At 28.8% G+C, this 8,488-nt stretch overlaps 1 long non-coding RNA gene across 1 annotated transcript in view; it reads left to right on the top strand.

Moving 5' to 3' along the window:
* The first annotated feature begins 1,995 nt into the window (after window positions 1-1,995).
* Window positions 1,996-8,488, top strand: part of LOC136032691 (uncharacterized) — a 31,349-nt gene continuing 24,856 nt past the window's right edge. Inside the window, exon 1 of the long non-coding RNA XR_010618763.1 lies at window positions 1,996-2,050. This is a non-coding gene — a long non-coding RNA (uncharacterized LOC136032691). The remainder of the gene's footprint in view (window positions 2,051-8,488) is intronic.

The raw sequence follows: 8,488 nt of genomic DNA, 5'->3' as shown, positions 1-8,488 counted from the left end.
TTTTTCAGTTTTTTTTTAGTTATTAGATTTTTTCCTTTTTTTAGTTTTTTTTAGTTTTTTAGCTTTTTTAGTTTTTTTTTCTTTTTAGTTTTTTTGTAGTTTTTACCTTTTTTAGTTTTTTTCTTCTTTTGTATTAGTGTGAAATAATTCAGACGTCATATGCGAACAAACATGACGTCACCTGATCCATCCACAGATCCACACACAGACAACTTATTTTTATATATATACTAGCTGTTGGGGTGGCGCTTCGCGCCACCCCAACACCTAGTTGGTGGGGGCGCTTCGCGCCCCCCCCAAGCCCCCCCGCGCGCGTAAGTCGTTACGCGCCATAATAGTTTCGCGCCATTGTAGTTGTGTCCCTATGTCCCACCTGTGAATATAGATAGATATATATATATATATATATATATATATATATGGTTTTAACTACGTAAAACTTGCGAATATACAACATTCTTTGCTGTCTCATTGTCTTTGCATATAAATAGATTGTCAGGTTTACCGACTCTTGAACATGCAACATATAATGGTCCATGGGAAAACAATCTGTATTCAGATCTATACCTCATGATTCTAATGATTGCCCTTGAGCTTTGTTGATGGTGATTGCTAATCGACCATTCCCTGTCCCGGTGTCCCGGTCGTCATTTACATCCCCCTGTTTCCCCCGGTGTCCCCGTTGTAGTTGTGTCCCTGTGTCCCGGTCGTCATTTATATTCCCTGTGTCCCGGTCGTCATTTGTATCCCGGTCTGTATATACATTCGTTTTTTAGTTTTGTTTTTCTCCTTTATTTTTTTCCTTTTTTTCTTTTTTAGCTTATTTAGATTTTTAGATTTTTAGTTTTTTTATTAGTTTTTAGTTTTTTTTTCTTTTTAGTTTTTTTGTCCCGGTCGTCATTTATATCCCCCTGTTTCCCCCGGTGTCCCCGTTGTAGTTGTGTCCCTGTGTCCCGGTCGTCATTTATATTCCCTGTGTCCCGGTCGTCATTTGTATCCCGGTGTACCGGTCTGTATATACATTCGTTTTTTAGTTTTGTTTTTCTCCTTTATTTTTTTCCTTTTTTTTTCTTTTTTAGTTTATTTAGATTTTTAGATTTTTTAGTTTTTTTATTAGTTTTTAGTTTTTTTTCTTTTTAGTTTTTTTGTAGTTTTTACCTTCTTTTTAGTTTTGTTAATTTTTTTTTTTACTTATGTCCTGGTCGTCATTTATACTCCCTGTGTCCCGGTGCTTTGTTGATTGCTAATCGAACATTCCTTTTGTCCTGGTCGCTTTCTCTTTGAGTGTCGTCATTTATTTTTTTCTTTTTTAGTTCTTTTAGTTTTTACCTTTTTTAGTTTTTTTTAGTTTTTTAGATGAAAATTTTTTTTAGTTTTTTCCTTTTTTTCTTTTTAGTTTTTTATTGGTTTTTACCTTTATGTTAGCTTATTTTTCAGTTTTTTTCCTTTTTTTAGTTTTTTTTTATTTTTTATTTTTTTTAGTTTTTTACCTTTTTTTAGTTTTTTTAGTTTTTTTAGTTTTTTTAGTTTTTTAGCTTTTTACTTTTTTTATTAGTTTTTAGTTTTTTTGTAGTTTTTTGCCTTTTTTTAGTTTTTTTCAGTTTTTTTTTTAGTTTTTTATTGGTTTTTACCTTTATTTTAGCTTATTTTTCAGTTTTTTCCTTTTTTTAGTTTTTTTTAGTTTTTAGTTTTTTTTAGTTTTTTACCTTTTTTAGTTTTTTTAGTTTTTTTAGTTTTTTAGCTTTTTTATTTTTTTTATTTTTAGTTTTTAGTTTTTTTAGTTTTTTACCTTTTTTTAGTTTTTTTAGTTTTTTAGCTTTTTTATTTTTTTTATTAGTTTTTAGTTTTTTTGTAGTTTTTGCCTTTTTTTAGTTTTTTTAGTTTTTTAGCTTTTTTATTAGTTTTTAGTTTTTTTTGTAGTTTTTGCCTTTTTTTAGTTTTTTTAGTTTTTTAGCTTTTTTATTTTTTTTATTAGTTTTTAGTTTTTTTGTAGTTTTTGCCTTTTTTTAGTTTTTTCAGTTTTGACGTCACCTGATCCAGTTTTTTTCAGGTGACGTCACCTGATCCATCCACAGACAGACAGACAGACAACTTATTTTTATATATATAGAAGATATATATATATATATATATATATATATATCTATATATATATATATATATATATATATATATATATATATATATATATCTATATATATAAAAATAAGTTGTCTGTGGATGGATGGATGGATGGATGTGTGGATGGATGTGTCAGGTGACGTCACCTGAAAAAACTGGATTAGGTGACGTCAAAACTGAAAAAACTAAAAAAAGGCAAAAACTACAAAAAAAAACTAAAAACTAATAAAAAAAATAAAAAAGCTAAAAAACTAAAAAAACTATAAAGGTAAAAACCAATAAAAAACTAAAAAAAAAACTGAAAAAACTAAAAAAAAGGCAAAAAACTACAAAAAAAAACTAAAAACTAATAAAAAAAGTAAAAAAGCTAAAAAACTAAAAAAACTAAAAAACTAAAAAAAGGTAAAAAACTAAAAAAAATAAAAAATAAAAAAAAAACTAAAAAAAAGGAAAAAACTGAAAAATAAGCTAAAATAAAGGTAAAAACCAATAAAAAACTAAAAAAAAAAAGGAAAAAACTAATAAATGACGACACTCAAAGAGAAAGCGACCAGGACAAAAAACTAAAAAAAAAGGCAAAAACTACAAAAAAACTAAAAACTAATAAAAAAAATAAAAAAGCTAAAAAACTAAAAAAACTAAAAAAAGGTAAAAAACTAAAAAAACTAAAAACTAAAAAAAAACTAAAAAAGGTAAAAACTAAAAGAACTAAAAAAGAAAAAAAATAAATGACGACACTCAAAGAGAAAGCGACCAGGACAAAAGGAATGTTCGATTAGCAATCAACAAAGCACCGGGACACAGGGAGTATAAATGACGACCAGGACACAAGTAAAAAAAAAAATTAACAAAACTAAAAAGAGGTAAAAACTACAAAAAAACTAAAAAGAAAAAAAAACTAAAAACTAATAAAAAAACTAAAAAATCTAAAATCTAAATAAACTAAAAAAGAAAAAAAAGGAAAAAAATAAAGGAGAAAAACAAAACTAAAAAACGAATGTATATACAGACCGGTACACCGGGATACAAATGACGACCGGGACACAGGGAATATAAATAACGACCGGGACACAGGGACACAACTACAACGGGGACACCGGGGGAAACAGGGGGATATAAATGACGACCGGGACAAAAAAACTAAAAAGAAATAAAAACTAAAAACTAATAAAAAAACTAAAAAATCTAAAAATCTAAATAAGCTAAAAAAGAAAAAAAAAGGAAAAAAATAAAGGAGAAAAACAAAACTAAAAAACGAATGTATATACAGACCGGGACACCGGGATACAAATGATGACCGGGACGCGGGACACAGGGAATATAAATGACGACCGGGACACAGGGACACAACTACAACGGGGACACCGGGGGAAACAGGGGGATAACCTGACAATCTATTTATATGCAAAGACAATGGGACAGCAAAGAATGTTGTATATTCGCAAGTTTTACGTAGTTAAAACCATATATATATATATATATCTATATTCACAGGTGGGACATAGGGACACAACTACAATGGCGCGTAACTATTATGGCGCGTAACGACTTACGCGCGCGGGGGGGCTTGGGGGGGGCGCGAAGCGCCCCCACCAACTAGGTGTTGGGGTGGCGCGAAGCGCCACCCCAACAGCTATAATATATATATATATATATATACATATATATATATATATATATATATATATATATATATATATATATATATATATATATATATATATATATATCTATATATATAAAAATAAGTTGTCTGTGGATGGATGGATGGATGGATGTGTCAGGTGACGTCACCTGAAAAAACTGGATCAGGTGACGTCAAAACTGAAAAAACTAAAAAAGGCAAAAACTACAAAAAAAACTAAAAACTAATAAAAAAAAATAAAAAAGCTAAAAAACTAAAAAAACTATAAAGGTAAAAACCAATAAAAACTAAAAAAAAAAACTGAAAAAACTAAAAAAAGGCAAAAACTACAAAAAAACTAAAAACTAATAAAAAAGTAAAAAAGCTAAAAAACTAAAAAAACTAAAAAAAGGTAAAAAACTAAAAAAAATAAAAAATAAAAAAAACTAAAAAAAGGAAAAAACTGAAAAATAAGCTAAAATAAAGGTAAAAACCAATAAAAAACTAAAAAAAAAAAAGGAAAAAACTAATAAATGACGACACTCAAAGAGAAAAAAAAGGCAAAAACTACAAAAAAAACTAAAAACTAATAAAAAAAATAAAAAAGCTAAAAAACTAAAAAAACTAAAAAAAGGCAAAAACTACAAAAAAACTAAAAACTAATAAAAAAGCTAAAAACTAAAAAACTAAAAAAAAGGCAAAAACTACAAAAAAACTAAAAACTAATAAAAAAAATAAAAAAGCTAAAAAACTAAAAAAAACTAAAAAAACTAAAAAAAGGTAAAAAACTAAAAAAACTAAAAAACTAAAAAAAAACTAAAAAAGGTAAAAACTAAAAGAACTAAAAAAGAAAAAAATAAATGACGACACTCAAAGAGAAAGCGACCAGGACAAAAGGAATGTTCGATTAGCAATCAACAAAGCACCGGGACACAGGGAGTATAAATGACGACCCGGGGGAAACAGGGGGATATAAATGACGACCGGGACAAAAAAACTAAAAAGAAAAAAAAACTAAAAACTAATAAAAAAACTAAAAAATCTAAAAATCTAAATAAGCTAAAAAAGAAAAAAAAAGGAAAAAAATAAAGGAGAAAAACAAAACTAAAAACGAATGTATATACAGACCGGGACACCGGGATACAAATGACGACCGGGACCCGGGACACAGGGAATATAAATGACGACCGGGACACAGGGACACAACTCCGGTACACCGGGATACAAATGACGACCGGGACACAGGGAATATAAATGACGACCGGGACACAGGGACACAACTACAACGGGGACACCGGGGGAAACAGGGGGATATAAATGACGACCGGGACAAAAAAACTAAAAAGAAAAAAAAACTAAAAACTAATAAAAAAACTAAAAAATCTAAAAATCTAAATAAGCTAAAAAAGAAAAAAAAAGGAAAAAATAAAGGAGAAAAACAAAACTAAAAAACGAATGTATATACAGACCGGGACACCGGGATACAAATGACGACCGGGACCCGGGACACAGGGAATATAAATGACGACCGGGACACAGGGACACAACTACAACGGGGACACCGGGGGAAACAGGGGGATGTAAATGACGACCGGGACACCGGGACAGGGAATGGTCGATTAGCAATCACCATCAACAAAGCTCAAGGGCAATCATTAGAATCATGAGGTATAGATCTGAATACAGATTGTTTTCCCATGGACCATTATATGTTGCATGTTCAAGAGTCGGTAAACCTGACAATCTATTTATATGCAAAGACAATGGGACAGCAAAGAATGTTGTATATTCGCAAGTTTTACGTAGTTAAAACCATATATATATATCTATCTATATTCACAGGTGGGACATAGGGACACAACTGCAATGGCGCGTAACTATTATGGCGCGTAACGACTTACGCGCGCGGGGGGGCTTGGGGGGGGCGCGAAGCGCCCCCACCAACTAGGTGTTGGGGTGGCGCGAAGCGCCACCCCAACAGCTAGTATATATATATATATATATATATATATATATATATATATATATATATATATATATATATATATATATATATATATATATATATATATATATATATCTATATATATAAAAATAAGTTGTCTGTGGATGGATGGATGGATGGATGTGTGGATGGATGTGTCAGGTGACGTCACCTGAAAAAACTGGATTAGGTGACGTCAAAACTGAAAAAACTAAAAAAAGGCAAAAACTACAAAAAAAACTAAAAACTAATAAAAAAAAATAAAAAAGCTAAAAAACTAAAAAAACTATAAAGGTAAAAACCAATAAAAAACTAAAAAAAAAACTGAAAAAACTAAAAAAAGGCAAAAACTACAAAAAAAAACTAAAAACTAATAAAAAAAGTAAAAAAGCTAAAAAACTAAAAAACTAAAAAAACTAAAAAAAGGTAAAAAACTAAAAAAAATAAAAAATAAAAAAAAACTAAAAAAAGGAAAAAACTGAAAAATAAGCTAAAATAAAGGTAAAAACCAATAAAAAACTAAAAAAAAAAAGGAAAAAACTAATAAATGACGACACTCAAAGAGAAAGCGACCAGGACAAAAAACTAAAAAAAAAGGCAAAAACTACAAAAAAACTAAAAACTAATAAAAAAATAAAAAAGCTAAAAAACTAAAAAAACTAAAAAAAGGTAAAAAACTAAAAAAACTAAAACTAAAAAAAAACTAAAAAAGGTAAAACTAAAAGAACTAAAAAAGAAAAAAATAAATGACGACACTCAAAGAGAAAGCGACCAGGACAAAAGGAATGTTCGATTAGCAATCAACAAAGCACCGGGACACAGGGAGTATAAATGACGACCAGGACACAAGTAAAAAAAAAAATTAACAAAACTAAAAAGAAGGTAAAAACTACAAAAAAACTAAAAAGAAAAAAAAACTAAAAACTAATAAAAAAACTAAAAAATATAAAAATCTAAATAAACTAAAAAGAAAAAAAAAAGAAAAAAATAAAGGAGAAAAGCAAAACTAAAAAACGAATGTATATACAGACCGGTACACCGGGATACAAATGACGACCGGGACACAGGGAATATAAATAACGACCGGGACACAGGGACACAACTACAACGGGGACACCGGGGGAAACAGGGGATATAAATGACGACCGGGACAAAAAAACTAAAAGAAATAAAAACTAAAACTAATAAAAAAAACTAAAAAATCTAAAAATCTAAATAAGCTAAAAAAGAAAAAAAAAGGAAAAAAATAAAGGAGAAAAACAAAACTAAAAAACGAATGTATATACAGACCGGGACACCGGGATACAAATGATGACCGGGACCCGGGACACAGGGAATATAAATGACGACCGGGACACAGGGACACAACTACAACGGGGACACCGGGGGAAACAGGGGGATAACCTGACAATCTATTTATATGCAAAGACAATGGGACAGCAAAGAATGTTGTATATTCGCAAGTTTACGTAGTTAAAACCATATATATATATATATATCTATATTCACAGGTGGGACATAGGGACACAACTACAATGGCGCGTAACTATTATGGCGCGTAACGACTTACGCGCGCGGGGGGGCTTGGGGGGGGCGCGAAGCGCCCCCACCAACTAGGTGTTGGGGTGGCGCGAAGCGCCACCCCAACAGCTAGTCTTCTATATATATAAAAGAAAACAAACTAGAATGCAAAAACTGGAAATTGCATAAATATTTCGAAATATTTTGACAATAGATTAAAGTAATTCGAAAAAGAAAAATGGTAAAAAACTAAAAAAAACTAAAAAGAAAAAACTAAAAAAAAATTAAAAATTAAAAAAATTAAAAAAAGGAAAAACCTAAAAAGAAAAAACGTAAAAAAATAAAAAAGATAAAAAACTAAAAAAAAAAAACTAAAAAAGCTAAAAAACTAAAAAAAGAAAAAACTAAAAAAAACTGGGAATTGCACAAATATTTCAATATATTTTGAAAATAGATTAAAGTAATTCGAAAACCTTAAAACAGATACCCCAAATTTTGATGTTTAATTTAAATTGTTGGAGCTTTAGCATGCTTGGCACGTAAAGATTTTTCCAAGTGTCAATGTTAGAATGAACATTGAGAAATTGAAGAAAACAAATCAATAAAAAGAAGAAACTAAAAAAAGAAAAAACTAAAAAAGAAAAAAAACTAAAGAAGAAACTGTATCTATATATATAAAAATCTATATATATAAAAATAAGTTGTCTGTCTTTTATGTCTGTTACACTATGTCTGTTACGCCAGATTATATCTTATCTATATATAAAAATAAGTTGTATGTATTTTTCTTCTGAGGGTTTGCACATGACGTCTGAAAAATAAAGAAGAAAAAGAAAACTGAAAAAAAATGGTAAAAAACTAAAAAAAACTAAAAAATAAAAAAAAGAAAAAAAGAAAAAACTTAAAAAGAAAAAATGTAAAAAAAATAAAAAAATAAAAAGGTAAAAAACTAAAAAGAAAAAAAACTAAAAAAAGCTAAACAACTAAAAAAAGAAAAAAAACTAAAAAAAAACTGGGAATTGCACAAATATTTCAATATATTTTGACAAAAGATTAAGGTAACTCGAAAACATTAAAACAGATACCCAAAATTTTGAGGTTTATTATAAATTGTTAGAGCTTTAGCTTGCTTGGCACGTAAAGATTTTTCCAAGTGTCAATGTTAGAATGAACATTGACAAATTTAAGAAAACAAATCAATAAAAAGAAGAAACTTAAAAAAGAAAAACTAAAAAAGA

Source organism: Artemia franciscana, chromosome 11 (assembly GCF_032884065.1).
Source record: "Artemia franciscana chromosome 11, ASM3288406v1, whole genome shotgun sequence".
Classification (NCBI taxonomy): Eukaryota; Metazoa; Arthropoda; class Branchiopoda; order Anostraca; family Artemiidae; genus Artemia; species Artemia franciscana.
Note: the sequence above shows the minus strand (reverse complement) of the source record. Positions and strands in the feature narration are given on the sequence as shown.